The sequence below is a fragment of the Engystomops pustulosus genome, chromosome 5, assembly GCF_040894005.1.
Source record: "Engystomops pustulosus chromosome 5, aEngPut4.maternal, whole genome shotgun sequence".
NCBI classification, from domain to species: domain Eukaryota; kingdom Metazoa; phylum Chordata; class Amphibia; order Anura; family Leptodactylidae; genus Engystomops; species Engystomops pustulosus.
In genome coordinates, this window is record NC_092415.1 from 211,522,811 (window position 1) to 211,539,926 (window position 17,116).

General features: G+C 48.4%; 1 protein-coding gene across 9 annotated transcripts in view; it reads left to right on the plus strand.

Annotated features, from left to right (window-relative positions):
- ALS2CL (ALS2 C-terminal like) overlaps nt 1–17,116 on the plus strand; it is a 97,017-nt gene continuing 79,901 nt past the window's right edge. For 4 of the 9 annotated variants that reach the window (XM_072154536.1, XM_072154544.1, XM_072154545.1 and 1 more), the window contains exons 1-2: nt 1–217; nt 6,005–6,111. The gene's annotated coding sequence lies outside the window, so the exon portion shown is untranslated. Of the gene's footprint in view, nt 218–2,376; nt 2,421–6,004; nt 6,112–10,414; nt 10,553–17,116 lie in introns of those variants that run through there. The other 5 variants (XM_072154537.1, XM_072154540.1, XM_072154543.1 and 2 more) reach the window with 5 other exon arrangements.

Sequence of the window (17,116 nt, forward strand, 5' to 3'; positions counted from 1 at the left end):
TGCACCCTGGGAGATGACACAACTTCCTTGTTTATGGTCTTAGTAGTTAAGTTGTTGGAACTTGAAACATTTAACTACAAGAAGTGCAGAACACCTGGAGGAGGAGGAGGAGGAGGAAGGAGAAAGGTAGATCGTGGTGTCACACGGACGCATCTCCCTCACTTCTTATCCATAATCAGGGGAACTAATCACGAAATATATCCAGGCAAGAGGAAAGGTAAGGAAGGTCATGTGTGTGTCATGTGTGTGCATGTAAGGGGCCGCACTCAGCATGTCACATCCCAACTGCTGATCCCCCAATGGATGCCAGGCCTCTGCAGAGCGTTACCTCTATAGGTCATCTATACAATCCCCATCTGCAGAGCGTTACCTCTATATGTCATCTATAGGACCCCTTCCTGCAGAGCGTTACCTCTATAGGTCATCTATACAATCCCCATCTGCAGAGCATTACCTCTATATGTCATCTATAGGACCCCTTCCTGCAGAGCGTTACCTCTATAGGTCATCTATACAATCCCCATCTGCAGAGCATTACCTCTATATGTCATCTATAGGACCCCTTCCTGCAGAGCGTTACCTCTATATGTCATCTATAGGACCCCTTCCTGCAGAGCATTACCTCTATAGGTCATCTATACAGTCCCCATCTGCAGAGCGTTACCTCTATATGTCCTCTATAAAATTCCCATCTGCAGAGCGTTACCTCTATAGGTCATCTATACAATCCCCATCTGCAGAGCGTTACCTCTATATGTCATCTATAGGACCCCTTCCTGCAGAGCGTTACCTCTATATGTCATCTATAGGACCCCTTCCTGCAGAGTGTTACCTCTATATGTCATCTATAGGACCCCTTCCTGCAGAGCGTTACCTCTATATGTCATCTATACAGTCCCCATCTGCAGAGCGTTACCTCTATATGTCATCTATACAGTCCCCATCTGCAGAGCGTTACCTCTATATGTCATCTATAGGACCCCTTCCTGCAGAGCGTTACCTCTATATGTAATCTATACAGTCCCCATCTGCAGAGCGTTACCTCTATATGTCCTCTATACAATTCTCATCTGCAGAGCGTTACCTCTATATGTCATCTATAGGACCCCTTCCTGCAGAGCGTTACCTCTATATGTCCTCTATACAATTCTCATCTGCAGAGCGTTACCTCTATATGTCATCTATAGGACCCCTTCCTGCAGAGCGTTACCTCTATATGTAATCTATACAGTCCCCATCTGCAGAGCGTTACCTCTATATGTCATCTATAGGACCCCTACCTGCAGAGCGTTACCTCTATATGTCATCTATAGGACCCCTTCCTGCAGAGCGTTACCTCTATAGGTCATCTATAGGACCCCTTCCTGCAGAGCGTTACCTCTATAGGTCATCTATACAATCCCCATCTGCAGAGCGTTACCTCTATATATTCTCTATACAATTCTCATCTGCAGAGCGTTACCTCTATATGTCCTCTATACAATTCCCATCCGCAGAGCGTTACCTCTATATGTCATCTATAGGACCCCTTCCTGCAGAGCGTTACCTCTATATGTAATCTATACAGTCCCCATCTGCAGAGCGTTACCTCTATATGTCCTCTATACAATTCCCATCCGCAGAGCGTTACCTCTATATGTCATCTATAGGACCCCTTCCTGCAGAGCGTTACCTCTATATGTCATCTATACAGTCCCCATCTGCAGAGCGTTACCTCTATATGTCATCTATAGGACCCCTTCCTGCAGAGCGTTACCTCTATATGTCATCTATACAGTCCCCATCTGCAGAGCGTTACCTCTATATGTCACTTATACGATCCCCATCTGCAGAGCGTTACCTCTATATGTCATGTATAGGATCCCCATCTGCAGAGCGTTACCTCTATATGTCATGTATAGGATCCCCATCTGCAGAGCGTTAACTCTTTACATCATCTCTGAGATCCCCACCTGCACCTCATTACCCCTATACATCATCTTTAGGACTCCCCACAGATCGTTACCTCTATATGTCATGTATAGGACCCCCATCTGCAGAGCGTTACCTCTATACATCATCTTTAGGACTCCCCGCAGATCGTTACCTCTATAGATCACATACAGGACCCCCATCTGCAGAGCGTTACCTCTATATGTCATGTATAGGACCCCCATCTGCAGAGCGTTACCTCTATATGTCATGTATAGGACCCCCATCTGCAGAGCGTTACCTCTATACATCATCTTTAGGACTCCCCGCAGATCGTTACCTCTATAGATCACATACAGGACCCCACACACTTTTGCATTCAGATGTTTGTTGTTTTTATTTTGTATCTATTTGTTTTCTTTTGTTTATCTTTATTATTATTGGTGAAATGTAATTGTGTTACAGGAGATGAGGGAGATGTCGCCTGTTGTTTCCTTTCTCCCTCCCAGGTTAGTGAGTGATGACGGTGCCGGTGGTCCGGTGCCCCCCTAATCCAGAGACCTGGACCTGCTCTGCTCCGTCATGCACTTGTGTGACTTTTGTTCTGTTGATTCCAGTAAAAGGAATTGATTGTGGCCTGAGAGGTTACAGCAAAGTGCTCAGTTATAAATTTACTGACTCGCTCCCAACCCCATGAGGCCGCTCCTTTCCTGAAGCATAAATGAGTCAAGGAGAGTTGGGTGACAATACAACATGTCAGGTTACACGGGGCTTGTGCTGATCCTCACCCAGCTTTCCCACCCAGCTTTCCCACCATCACATAGAACTAGGACGTAAACTTTACTCATGACCAGTTATTAATTGTAAGTATTAAGTTACTGCTGCCGCTCAAACAGCGAGTTGTCAGCAATTATGTGTCCTGCAGTCACCTAATGGTTAATATCAGCAAGAAGCCGAAGCCAAGCGGCAAACGTAGGAGGCAGACACCAAACCATTGTAATAGAGAGTAGGAAACCATTGTCTACATAGCGGATGGGAGAGTGGGGTATACAGCTGTATACAACACTGTATATCCACCAAACACAAAGCATTAATATAGGGGTGGGGGGGGCACGTCATTGATACCCCAAAACTGAAGGTGTGAATGAGACAAGCCGTGCATTTGGGGGAACACACAAGGTTTGGATGAACCAGATCTGCTCAATGAATTGTCCAGCAAAAAAAGGGTTTGTAAATGAAACATTGTAGCGAATGTGAAGTTTGTTTAGTTTTTCAAAAACAACAGTAAGAAGCCTTTCTGGACACTCTACATTCAGGCCGTGGTCACTCGTTCCGCTAGCGTCACGTTTATAACCCGTTTCTGGCGCACAGGGGGCGGGCCTTGACCTGATCGCGTATGCGTTTTCTAGGAAACGCATGAGATTGATAACCCAATCACATGCATTTCTCTGGAAACGCCTATGCGATCTGGCCGAGGCCCGCCCCCTGTGCGCCTCAGCACAAAAAGATCTGCAAGAAAAACTCTTCACATTTATTTCACATTTCAGTATAAAGCGCTAATAAATCACCAAACTTCTTTTCATTCATCGTCCACAATGAACAAGTGTGGACCGCAACGTTCTGGAGGCGTCTGAAGAGGAAGGTGCCACCTCCGAAATGTCACAGTCCACACCTGAAACCCCATGAACAGACGATATATTCAGAATATGTAACTGTAAGATTATGGTGATGTGTTATCCCTTTTTTACTAAAATGATAAATAAATGTAAATCCTTCTGTACAAGGGATATAACTCCTATAATACTGCCCCCTATGTACAAGAATATAACTACTATAATACTGCCCCCTATGTACAGGAATATAACTACTATAATACTGCCGCCTATGTACAAGAATATAACTACTATAATACTGCCCCCTATGTACAGGAATATAACTACTATAATACTGCCCCCTATGTACAGGAATATAACTACTATAATACTGCCCCCTATGTACAAGAATATAACTACTATAATACTGCCCCCTATGTACAGGAATATAACTACTATAATACTGCCCCCTATGTACAGGAATATAACTACTATAATACTGCCCCCTATGTACAAGAATATAACTACTATAATACTGCCCCCTATGTACAGGGATATAACTACTATAATACTGCCCCCTATGTACAAGAATATAACTACTATAATACTGCCCCCTATGTACAGGAATATAACTCCTATAATACTGCCCCCTATGTACAGGGATATAACTACTATAATACTGCCCCCTATGTACAAGAATATAACTACTATAATACTGCCCCCTATGTACAGGAATATAACTACTATAATACTGCCCCCTATGTACAAGAATATAACTACTATAATACTGCCCCCTATGTACAGGGATATAACTACTATAATACTGCCCCCTATGTACAAGAATATAACTACTATAATACTGCCCCCTATGTACAGGAATATAACTCCTATAATACTGCCCCCTATGTACAGGGATATAACTACTATAATACTGCCCCCTATGTACAGGAATATAACTACTATAATACTACCCCCTATGTACAGGAATATAACTCCTATAATACTGCCCCCTATGTACAGGGATATAACTACTATAATACTGCCCCCTATGTACAAGAATATAACTACTATAATACTGCCCCCTATGTACAGGAATATAACTACTATAATACTGCCCCCTATGTACAGGAATATAACTACTATAATACTGCCCCCTATGTACAGGAATATACCTACTATAATACTGCCCCCTATGTACAAGAATATAACTACTATAATACTGCCCCCTATGTACAGGAATATAACTACTATAATACTGCCCCCTATGTACAAGAATATAACTACTATAATACTGCCCCCTATGTACAAGAATATAACTACTATAATACTGCCCCCTATGTACAGGAATATAACTACTATAATACTGCCTCCTATGTACAAGAATATAACTACTATAATACTGCCCCCTATGTACAAGAATATAACTACTATAATACTGCCCCCTATGTACAGGAATATAACTACTATAATACTGCCTCCTATGTACAAGAATATAACTACTATAATACTGCCCCCTATGTACAGGAATATAACTACTATAATACTGCCCCTATGTACAGGAATATAACTACTATAATACTGCCCCCTATGTACAGGAATATAACTACTATAATACTGCCCCCTATGTACAGGAATATAACTACTATAATACTGCCCCCTATGTACAAGAATATAACTACTATAATACTGCCCCCTATGTACAGGAATATAACTACTATAATACTGCCCCCTATGTACAGGAATATAACTACTATAATACTGCCCCCTATGTACAGGAATATAACTACTATAATACTGCCCCTATGTACAGAAATATAACTACTATAATACTGCCCCCTATGTACAAGAATATAACTACTATAATACTGCCCCCTATGTACAAGAATATAACTACTATAATACTGCCCCTATGTACAGAAATATAACTACTATAATACTGCCCCCTATGTACAAGAATATAACTACTATAATACTGCCCCCTATGTACAGGAATATAACTACTATAATACTGCCCCCTATGTACAAGAATATAACTACTATAATACTGCCCCCTATGTACAAGAATATAACTACTATAATACTGCCTCCTATGTACAAGAATATAACTACTATAATACTGCCCCCTATGTACAAGAATATAACTACTATAATACTGCCCCTATGTACAGAAATATAACTACTATAATACTGCCCCCTATGTACAAGAATATAACTACTATAATACTGCCCCCTATGTACAGGAATATAACTACTATAATACTGCCCCCTATGTACAGGAATATAACTACTATAATACTGCCCCCTATGTACAGGAATATAACTACTATAATACTGCCCTTTATTAATGTCACGTCTGTACAGTGACTGCACTTGCAGCAGAATAGTGAGTGCAGCTCTGAGGTATAACCTGATGCTATGTCATGGATTTGGTAACTCTGTGTCCGGCTGTAGACGTTGCATAATCCGGTGGAATCTGCTGACAATTTGTTTCCTTTTCCCAGATTATAAGAAGTTTTCATGTAACAATTTCTGAGAAAAGCAAAATACTGACGGTCACTGAATCTTCTCCTGCAGAGGAAACTACAAGACCTGCCCCGGGGCAAAAGAGGTAAAACCCCTGAAATCTGTGGGGTGGGAGAATATATGGTGATACAGCCTGGCGGTATTATCTGGATGCAGTATAGTGGGAGTATTTGAGCACTATGTGGCGGTATTATCTGGATGCAGTGTAGTGGGGGTATTTGAGCACTACGTGGCGGTATTATCTGGATGCAGTGTAGTGGGAGTATTTGAGCACTATGTGGCGGTATTATCTGGATGCAGTGTAGTGGGAGTATTTGAGCACTATGTGGCGGTATTATCTGGATGCAGTTTAGTGGGAGTATTTGAGCACTATGTGGCGGTATTATCTGGATGCAGTTTAGTGGGAGTATTTGAGCACTATGTGTCAGTATTATCTGGATGCAGTATAGTGGGAGTATTTGAGCACTATGTGGCGGTATTATCTGGATGCAGTATAGTGGGAGTATTTGAGCACTATGTGGCGGTATTATCTGGATGCAGTATAGTGGGAGTATTTGAGCACTATGTGGCGGTATTATCTGGATGCAGTGTAGTGGGGGTATTTGAGCACTACGTGGCGGTATTATCTGGATGCAGTGTAGTGGGAGTATTTGAGCACTATGTGGCGGTATTATCTGGATGCAGTGTAGTGGGAGTATTTGAGCACTATGTGGCGGTATTATCTGGATGCAGTTTAGTGGGAGTATTTGAGCACTATGTGGCGGTATTATCTGGATGCAGTTTAGTGGGAGTATTTGAGCACTATGTGTCAGTATTATCTGGATGCAGTATAGTGGGAGTATTTGAGCACTATGTGGCGGTATTATCTGGATGCAGTATAGTGGGAGTATTTGAGCACTATGTGGCAGTATTATCTGGATGCAGTATAGTGGGAGTATTTGAGCACTACGTTGTGGTATTATCTGGATGCAGTGTAGTGGGAGTATTTGAGCACTATGTGGCAGTATTATCTGGATGCAGTATAGTGGGAGTATTTGAGCACTATGTGGCGGTATTATCTGGATGCAGTATAGTGGGAGTATTTGAGCACTATGTAGCGGTATTATCTGGATGCAGTGTAGTGGGGGTATTTGAGCACTACGTGGCGGTATTATCTTGATGCAGTGTAGTGGGAGTATTTGAGCACTATGTGGCGGTATTATCTGGATGCAGTGTAGTGGGAGTATTTGAGCACTATGTGGCGGTATTATCTGGATGCAGTTTAGTGGGAGTATTTGAGCACTATGTGGCGGTATTATCTGGATGCAGTTTAGTGGGAGTATTTGAGCACTATGGGGCACATTTACTTACCCGGCCCATTCGCGATCCAGCGGCGCGTTCTCTGCACAGGATTCGGGTCCGGCTGGGATTTAAGATGGTAGTTCCTCCGCCGTCCACCAGGTGGCGCTGCAGCGCCGAAAATAATCTTAGCGCCCCGGAATGCACCATCCCATAGAAGGTGAAGGTGAGCGCTCCCCAAGCGACACATTTTCGGTTTTTAAATGCGGCGGTTTTTCCGAATACGTCGGGTTTTCGTTCGGCCACGCCCCCCCGATTTCTGTCGCGCGCATGCCGGCCCCGATGCGCCACAATCCGATCGCGTGCGCCAAAAACCCGGGGCAATTCATGTACAAGCGGCGCAAATCGGAAATATTCGGGTAACACGTCGGGAAAACGCGAATCGGGCCCTTAGTAAATGACCCCCTATGTGTCAGTATTATCTGGATGCAGTATAGTGGGAGTATTTGAGCACTATGTGGCGGTATTATCTGGATGCAGTATAGTGGGAGTATTTGAGCACTATGTGGCAGTATTATCTGGATGCAGTATAGTGGGAGTATTTGAGCACTACGTTGTGGTATTATCTGGATGCAGTGTAGTGGGAGTATTTGAGCACTATGTGGCAGTATTATCTGGATGCAGTATAGTGGGAGTATTTGAGCACTAGGTGGCAGTATTATCTGGATGCAGTATAGTGGGAGTATTTGAGCACTATGTGGCAGTATTATCTGGATGCAGTATAGTGGGAGTATTTGAGCACTACGTTGTGGTATTATCTGGATGCAGTGTAGTGGGAGTATTTGAGCACTATGTGGCAGTATTATCTGGATGCAGTATAGTGGGATTATTTGAGCACTATGTGGTGGTATTATCTGGATGCAGTATAGTGGGATTATTTGAGCACTATGTGGCGGTATTATCTGGATGCAGTATAGGGGGAGTATTTGAGCACTATGTGGCGGTATTATCTGGATGCAGTATAGGGGGAGTATTTGAGCACTATGTGGCGGTATTATCTGGATGCAGTATAGTGGGAGTATTTGAGCACTATGTGGCAGTATTATCTGGATGCAGTATAGTGGGATTATTTGAGCACTATGTGGTGGTATTATCTGGATGCAGTATAGTGGGATTATTTGAGCACTATGTGGCGGTATTATCTGGATGCAGTATAGGGGGAGTATTTGAGCACTATGTGGTGGTATTATCTGGATGCAGTATAGTGGGAGTATTTGAGCACTATGTGGCAGTATTATCTGGATGCAGTATAGTGAGTATTTGAGCACTACGTGGCGGTATTATCTGGATGCAGTATAGTGGGAGTATTCAAGCACTACGTGACAGTATTATCTGGATGCAGTATAGTGGGATTATTTGAGCACTATGTGGCGGTATTATCTGGATGCAGTATAGGGGGAGTATTTGAGCACTATGTGGTGGTATTATCTGGATGCAGTATAGTGGGAGTATTTGAGCACTATGTGGCAGTATTATCTGGATGCAGTATAGTGAGTATTTGAGCACTACGTGGCGGTATTATCTGGATGCAGTATAGTGGGAGTATTCAAGCACTACGTGACAGTATTATCTGGATGCAGTATAGAGGGAGTATTTGAGCACTATGTGGCGGTATTATCTGGATGCAGTATAGTGGGAATATTTGAGCACTATGTGGCGGTATTATCTGGATGCAGTTTAGTGGGAGTATTTGAGCACTATGTGTCAGTATTATCTGGATGCAGTATAGTGGGAGTATTTGAGCACTATGTGGCGGTATTATCTGGATGCAGTATAGTGGGAGTATTTGAGCACTATGTGGCAGTATTATCTGGATGCAGTATAGTGGGAGTATTTGAGCACTACGTTGTGGTATTATCTGGATGCAGTGTAGTGGGAGTATTTGAGCACTATGTGGCAGTATTATCTGGATGCAGTATAGTGGGAGTATTTGAGCACTAGGTGGCAGTATTATCTGGATGCAGTATAGTGGGAGTATTTGAGCACTATGTGGCAGTATTATCTGGATGCAGTATAGTGGGAGTATTTGAGCACTACGTTGTGGTATTATCTGGATGCAGTGTAGTGGGAGTATTTGAGCACTATGTGGCAGTATTATCTGGATGCAGTATAGTGGGATTATTTGAGCACTATGTGGTGGTATTATCTGGATGCAGTATAGTGGGATTATTTGAGCACTATGTGGCGGTATTATCTGGATGCAGTATAGGGGGAGTATTTGAGCACTATGTGGTGGTATTATCTGGATGCAGTATAGTGGGAGTATTTGAGCACTATGTGGCAGTATTATCTGGATGCAGTATAGTGAGTATTTGAGCACTACGTGGCGGTATTATCTGGATGCAGTATAGTGGGAGTATTCAAGCACTACGTGACAGTATTATCTGGATGCAGTATAGTGGGATTATTTGAGCACTATGTGGCGGTATTATCTGAATGCAGTATAGGCGGAGTATTTGAGCACTACGTGGCGGTATTATCTGGATGCAGTATAGGGGGAGTATTTGAGCACTACGTGGCGGTATTATCTGGATGCAGTATAGGGGGAGTATTTGAGCACTATGTGGCGGTATTATCTGGATGCAGTATAGGGGGAGTATTTGAGCACTATGTGGCAGTATTATCTGGATGCAGTATAGTGAGTATTTGAGCACTACGTGGCGGTATTATCTGGATGCAGTATAGTGGGAGTATTCAAGCACTACGTGACAGTATTATCTGGATGCAGTATAGAGGGAGTATTTGAGCACTATGTGGCGGTATTATCTGGATGCAGTATAGTGGGAGTATTTGAGCACTATGTGGCGGTATTATCTGGATGCAGGGTATGCTTGCAGTCACTCGTTCCATGGGTCCAGGAGTCTGGGCGGTATAATACGGTTATAATCCCCGGTTTGTCGTGTTTCTGTTAATATTGGGCGCACGATGTGCGGACCCTCATTATACAGAGCGGGGGACGAGGGGCTTTGTGTGTGTGGAGTCTAATTCTAGATGACACTTGTGAGCGGTTATTTGTGTCAGCGGCTTAATATAGTCCAGGGGGGGGGGGCGCAGCCGCATGCTACATCCTGATTCCCACCGCTCTCCTCTCTGGATTCTTTGGTTCTGTTGGGTTTATGAATAGAATTCCAGAACCGCAGTGTCTACTGCCACCCGCAGGACCTGAGGCTCATCTAATGCAGTAAGAGGTGAGAGAAGGCGGCAGGTGGAGGACACAAGGAACCTTACACCGGCCCCGGGGCCCTGGAGGAGGGTGCGGGGTGTGAGCCGGCAGCGCAGCACGAGGTGTGGAGGGGGAGTTGTCCCTGTTCCCTGTGTCGTCTCCGCGTAGTCCCCGTGTCGTCCTTGTGTTGTTTCCACGTTGTCTCCGTATCGTCCCTGTGCTGTCCCTGTGTTGTCTCCATGTTGTCCCCGTGTCGTACTTGTGTCGTTCCTGTGCTGTCTCCGTATCGTCCCCGTGTTGTCCCCGTGTCGTCTTCTTGTTGTCCCCGTGTCGTCTTCTTGTTGTCCCCATGCTGTCCCCGTGTCGTCCTCGTGTTGTCTTCTTGACGTCCCCGTGCTGTCTCCATGTTGTCCCCGTGTCGTCTTCTTGTTGTCCCCGTGTCGTCCTCGTGTTGTCTTCTTGTTGTCCCCGTGCTGTCTCGATGTTGTCCCCGTGTCGTCTTCTTGTTGTCCCCGTGCTGTCCTTGTGTTGTCCCCGTGCTGTCCTTGTGTTGTCCCCGTGCTGTCTTCTTGTTGTCCCCGTGCTGTCTCCATGTTGTCCCCGTGTTGTCTCCATGTTGTCCCCGTGTTGTCTCCATGTTGTCCCCGTGCTGTCCTTGTGTTGTCCCCGTGTTGTCCCCGTGCTGTCCCCGTGCTGTCTCCGTGTTGTCCCCGTGCTGTCTCCGTGTTGTCCCCGTGCTGTCTCCGTGTTGTCCTCGTGTTGTCCCCGTGTTGTCCTCGTGTTGTCTCCCGTGTCGTCCTTGTGTTGTCCCCGTGCTGTCTTCTTGTTGTCCCCGTGCTGTCTTCTTGTCGTCCCCGTGCTGTCTTCTTGTTGTCCCCGTGCTGTCCCCCGTGTCGTCCCCGTGCTGTCCCCGTGCTGTCTCCATGTTGTCCCCGTGCTGTCTCCATGTTGTCCCCGTGCTGTCCTTCTGTTGTCCCCGTGCTGTCTCCATGTTGTCCCCGTGCTGTCCTTGTGTTGTCCCTGTGCTGTCCCCGTGCTGTCCTTGTGTTGTCCCCGTGTTGTCCTTGTGCTGTCCCCGTGTTGTCCTCGTGTTGTCCTCGTGTTGTCCCCGTGTTGTCCTCGTGCTGTCCCCCGTGTTGTCCCCGTGCTGTCTTCTTGTTGTCCCCGTGCTGTCTTCTTGTTGTCCCCGTGCTGTCTTCTTGTTGTCCCCGTGCTGTCTTCTTGTCGTCCCCGTGCTGTCTTCTTGTCGTCCCCGTGCTGTCTTCTTGTTGTCCCCGTGCTGTCTTCTTGTTGTCCCCGTGCTGTCTTCTTGTTGTCCCCGTGCTGTCTTCTTGTCGTCCCCGTGCTGTCTTCTTGTCGTCCCCGTGCTGTCTTCTTGTCGTCCCCGTGCTGTCTTCTTGTCGTCCCCGTGCTGTCCCCCGTGTCGTCCCCGTGCTGTCCCCGTGCTGTCCTTGTGTTGTCCCCGTGCTGTCCCCATGCTGTCCTTGTGTTGTCCCCGTGCTGTCTCCATGTTGTCCCCGTGCTGTCCTTGTGTTGTCCCCGTGTTGTCCTTGTGCTGTCCTTGTGTTGTCCCCGTGTTGTCCTTGTGCTGTCCCCGTGCTGTCCTTGTGTCGTCCCCGTGCTGTCCTTGTGTCGTCCCCGTGCTGTCCCCGTACTGTCTCCATGTTGTCCCCGTGCTGTCTCCATGTTGTCCCCGTGCTGTCCCCATGTCGTCCCCGTGCTGTCTTCTTGTCGTCCCCGTGCTGTCTTCTTGTCGTCCCCGTGCTGTCCCCCGTGTCGTCCCCGTGCTGTCCTTGTGTTGTCCCCGTGCTGTCCCCATGCTGTCCTTGTGTTGTCCCCGTGCTGTCTCCATGTTGTCCCCGTGCTGTCCTTGTGTTGTCCCCGTGTTGTCCTTGTGCTGTCCTTGTGTTGTCCCCGTGTTGTCCTTGTGCTGTCCCCGTGCTGTCCTTGTGTCGTCCCCGTGCTGTCCTTGTGTCGTCCCCGTGCTGTCCCCGTACTGTCTCCATGTTGTCCCCGTGCTGTCTCCATGTTGTCCCCGTGCTGTCCCCATGTCGTCCCCGTGCTGTCCCCGTGGTGTCCTCGTGTTGTCCCCGTGCTGTCTCCATGTCGTCCCCGTGCTGTCACTCTGCATTTGTGTTTGTTGTGAGAGGAAACTTTTTATCAACTAAGAGGAAAAGTGAGGAGAGGGGGAGGGGCTACAGCTGGGGGAGGGGGGAGCACAGGAGGGGGTGTGTTATATGTTGTGATGTCATCAGGCAGAGGCGGGGTCATCCGGATAATTAAGTTATCAATGGCAGATTTATCAAGTTTAAAAAAACCAATAAAGCCGAGATATGCAGAATCATCCAAAACAGAGAAATAACTAACCCTAACATCCCAAAATAATACACAGAAGTGTGACCATAAGGGGAACCAAGGTGTCCCAGGGGGAGAGTGGGACTGACACAGAGTACCTATGCCCCCCCCCCTCCTCCATATGCCTCAAAATCAAAATGTGCCAGAAAAAATGATTTCAAATGAATAATCCGTCCAAAATAGGACCGGGACCGGGAAGATGGACCCAATAGCACATAAATCACTAAACCGGAAGTACCGGCAGCTCACACTTACCCAGAGGCAGAGGGTGAAGGTAGGCAAAGGGGCCAGAAGAGGGGGGGGGGCAGAAGAGGAGGGGGAGGCCAGGAGAGGGGGGGGGGGGAGGCCAGGAGAGGGGGGGGGGGGAGGCCAGAAGAGGGGGGGAGCCAGAAGAGGGGGGGAGCCAGAAGAGAGGGGGGCCAGAAGAGAGGGGGGCCAGAAGAGGGGGGGGCCAGAAGAGGGGAGGGGCCAGAAGAGGGGAGGGCCAGAAGAGGGGGAGGGCCAGAAGAGGGGGAGGGCCAGAAGAGGGGGAGGGCCAGAAGAGGGGGAGGGCCAGAAGAGGGGGGGGGCAGAAGAGGGGGAGGGCCAGAAGAGGGGGAAGGCCAGAAGAGGGGGAAGGCCAGAAGAGGGGGAAGGCCAGAAGAGGGGGGAGGCCAGAAGAGGGGGGAGGCCAGAAGAGGGGGGTATCATCTACCGCCCCCCCCCCTCTGACATTTCCACATCTTTATTGCCACATTTCCTGCTCATTGATGGTCACAAGTGTCACTAAGAAGAATATACAGGGTAGGAGTAGTAGTACTGTGCCCATATATACAGGATAGGAGTAGTAGTACTGTGCCCACATATACAGGATAGTAGTAGTAGTACTGTGCTCATATATGCAGGATAGGAGTAGTAGTACTGTGCTCATATATACAGGATAGGAGTAGTAGTACTGTGCTCATATATACAGGATAGGAGTAGTAGTACTGTGCTCATATATACAGGATAGGAGTAGTAGTACTGTGCTGTGCTCATATATACAGGATAGGAGTAGTAGTACTGTGCTGTGCCCATATATACAGGATAGGAGTAGTAGTACTGTGCTGTGCCCATATATACAGGATAGGAGTAGTAGTACTGTGCTGTGCCCATATATACAGGATAGGAGTAGTAGTACTGCGCTGTGTCTATATATACAGGATAGGAGTAGTAGTAATGTGCTGTGTCCATATATACAGGATAGGAGTAGTAGTACTGTGCTGTGCCCATATATACAGGATAGGAGTAGTAGTACTGTGCTGTGCCCATATATACAGGATAGGAGTAGTAGTACTGTGCTGTGCCCATATATACAGGATAGGAGTAGTAGTACTGTGCTGTGCCTATATATACAGGATAGGAGCAGTAGTACTGTGCTGTGTCCAAATATACAGGATAGGAGTAGTAGTACTGTGCTGTGCCCATATATGCAGGATAGGAGTAGTAGTACTGTGCTGTGCCCATATATACAGAATAGGAGTAGTAGTACTGTGCTGTGTCCATATATACAGGATAGGAGTAGTAGTACTGTGCAGTGCCCATATATACAGGATAGGAGTAGTAGTACTGTGCTGTGCCCATATATACAGGATAGGAGTAGTAGTACTGTGCTGTGCCCATATATACAGGATAGGAGTAGTAGTACTGTGCTGTGTCCATATATACAGGATAGGAGTAGTAGTACTGTGCAGTGTACATATATATTGGATAGGAGTAATAGTACTGTGCTGTGCCCATATATACAGGATAGGAGTAGTAGTACTGTGCTGTGCCCATATATACAGGATAGGAGTAGTAGTACTGTGCTGTGTCCATATATACAGGATAGGAGTAGTAGTACTGTGCCGTATCCATATATACAGGATAGGAGTAGTAGTACTGTGCAGTGTACATATATATTGGATAGGAGTAGTAGTACTGTGCCGTGCCCATATATACAGGATAGGAGTAGTAGTACTGTGCAGTGTACATATATACAGGATAGGAGTAGTAGTACTGTGCAGTGTACATATATACAGGATAGGAGTAGTAGTACTGTGCAGTGTACATATATACAGGATAGGAGTAGTAGTACTGTGCCGTGCCCATATATACAGGATAGGAGTAGTAGTACTGTGCAGTGTACATATATACAGGATAGGAGTAGTAGTACTGTGCAGTGTACATATATATTGGATAGGAGTAGTAGTACTGTGCAGTGTACATATATATTGGATAGGGGGTAACCAGTGCCCGTAGCTCCAGGGGGTTGGACATTATTGCTGGGGATGGGATGCATTTCATCCTTGGTATATAGATATATAGGACTCTCTCTCTCTCTATAGGGAAGTCTCCAGGACTTCATGTGAAATGAGGAGATCTTTGTCCTGTCTTCTCCTGCCAGTGATTAGTCATCCCTGTAATCTCAGCCCTGGAGCAGTTGATGGGGCGTAGGTGAAGGGATGGGTGTCAGCTGCAGGGGCGGGGTACAGGCAGGAGTGGAGTATTGTGTAGCCTGTTTGGGTGGCAGTCCGGGGCCCAAGCTGCCTGGGGGGCCCATGGCCACAAAAACTACCCACTGAATTTCATGCTGAGAACCACGAAACCCTCCTACATGTGTTCTCCGGGCACGTGAAGGTCCTGAAACCGCAGATCAAAAGCCGCAGAAGGGACACATCCTCCATTCCCCATGAAGCTGAGTGTAGCACCTGATAATATTGGTGCAGCCCCTGGTGCAGCGCTGGGACACCCTCCACTCAGAGTCATAAGATATAACATAACATATTTAATATAATATCGCTTCTGTATTCATAGCAACAGCATATACCACAGCGCTGCACAATGAATGTACATGCCGGGCCCCCCGTCCTCCATCCCCCTCGTACTGTGGCCCCCCGTCCTCCATCCCCCTCGTACTGTGGCCCCCCGTCCTCCATCCCCCTCGTACTGTGGCCCCCCGTCCTCCATCCCCCTCGTACTGTGGCCCCCCGTCCTCCATCCCCCTCGTACTGTGGCCCCCCGTCCTCCATCCCCCTCGTACTGTGGCCCCCCGTCCTCCATCCCCCTCGTACTGTGGCCCCCCGTCCTCCATCCCCCTCGTACTGTGGCCCCCCGTCCTCCATCCCCCTCGTACTGTGGCCCCCCGTCCTCCATCCCCCTCGTACTGTGGCCCCCCGTCCTCCATCCCCCTCGTACTGTGGCCCCCCGTCCTCCATCCCCCTCGTACTGTGGCCCCCCGTCCTCCATCCCCCTCGTACTGTGGCCCCCCGTCCTCCATCCCCCTCGTACTGTGGCCCCCCGTCCTCCATCCCCCTCGTACTGTGGCCCCCCGTCCTCCATCCCCCTCGTACTGTGGCCCCCCGTCCTCCATCCCCCTCGTACTGTGGCCCCCCGTCCTCCATCCCCCTCGTACTGTGGCCCCCCGTCCTCCATCCCCCTCGTACTGTGGCCCCCCGTCCTCCATCCCCCTCGTACTGTGGCCCCCCGTCCTCCATCCCCCTCGTACTGTGGCCCCCCGTCCTCCATCCCCCTCGTACTGTGGCCCCCCGTCCTCCATCCCCCTCGTACTGTGGCCCCCCGTCCTCCATCCCCCTCGTACTGTGGCCCCCCGTCCTCCATCCCCCTCGTACTGTGGCCCCCCGTCCTCCATCCCCCTCGTACTGTGGCCCCCCGTCCTCCATCCCCCTCGTACTGTGGCCCCCCGTCCTCCATCCCCCTCGTACTGTGGCCCCCCGTCCTCCATCCCCCTCGTACTGTGGCCCCCCGTCCTCCATCCCCCTCGTACTGTGGCCCCCCGTCCTCCATCCCCCTCGTACTGTGGCCCCCCGTCCTCCATCCCCCTCGTACTGTGGCCCCCCGTCCTCCATCCCCCTCGTACTGTGGCCCCCCGTCCTCCATCCCCCTCGTACTGTGGCCCCCCGTCCTCCATCCCCCTCGTACTGTGGCCCCCCGTCCTCCATCCCCCTCGTACTGTGGCCCCCCGTCCTCCATCCCCCTCGTACTGTGGCCCCCCGTCCTCCATCCCCCTCGTACTGTGGCCCCCCGTCCTCCATCCCCCTCGTACTGTGGCCCCCCGTCCTCCATCCCCCTCGTACTGTGGCCCCCCGTCCTCCATCCCCCTCGTACTGTGGCCCCCCGTCCTCCATCCCCCTCGTACTGTGGCCCCCCGTCCTCCATCCCCCTCGTACTGTGGCCCCCCGTCCTCCATCCCCCTCGTACTGTGGCCCCCCGTCCT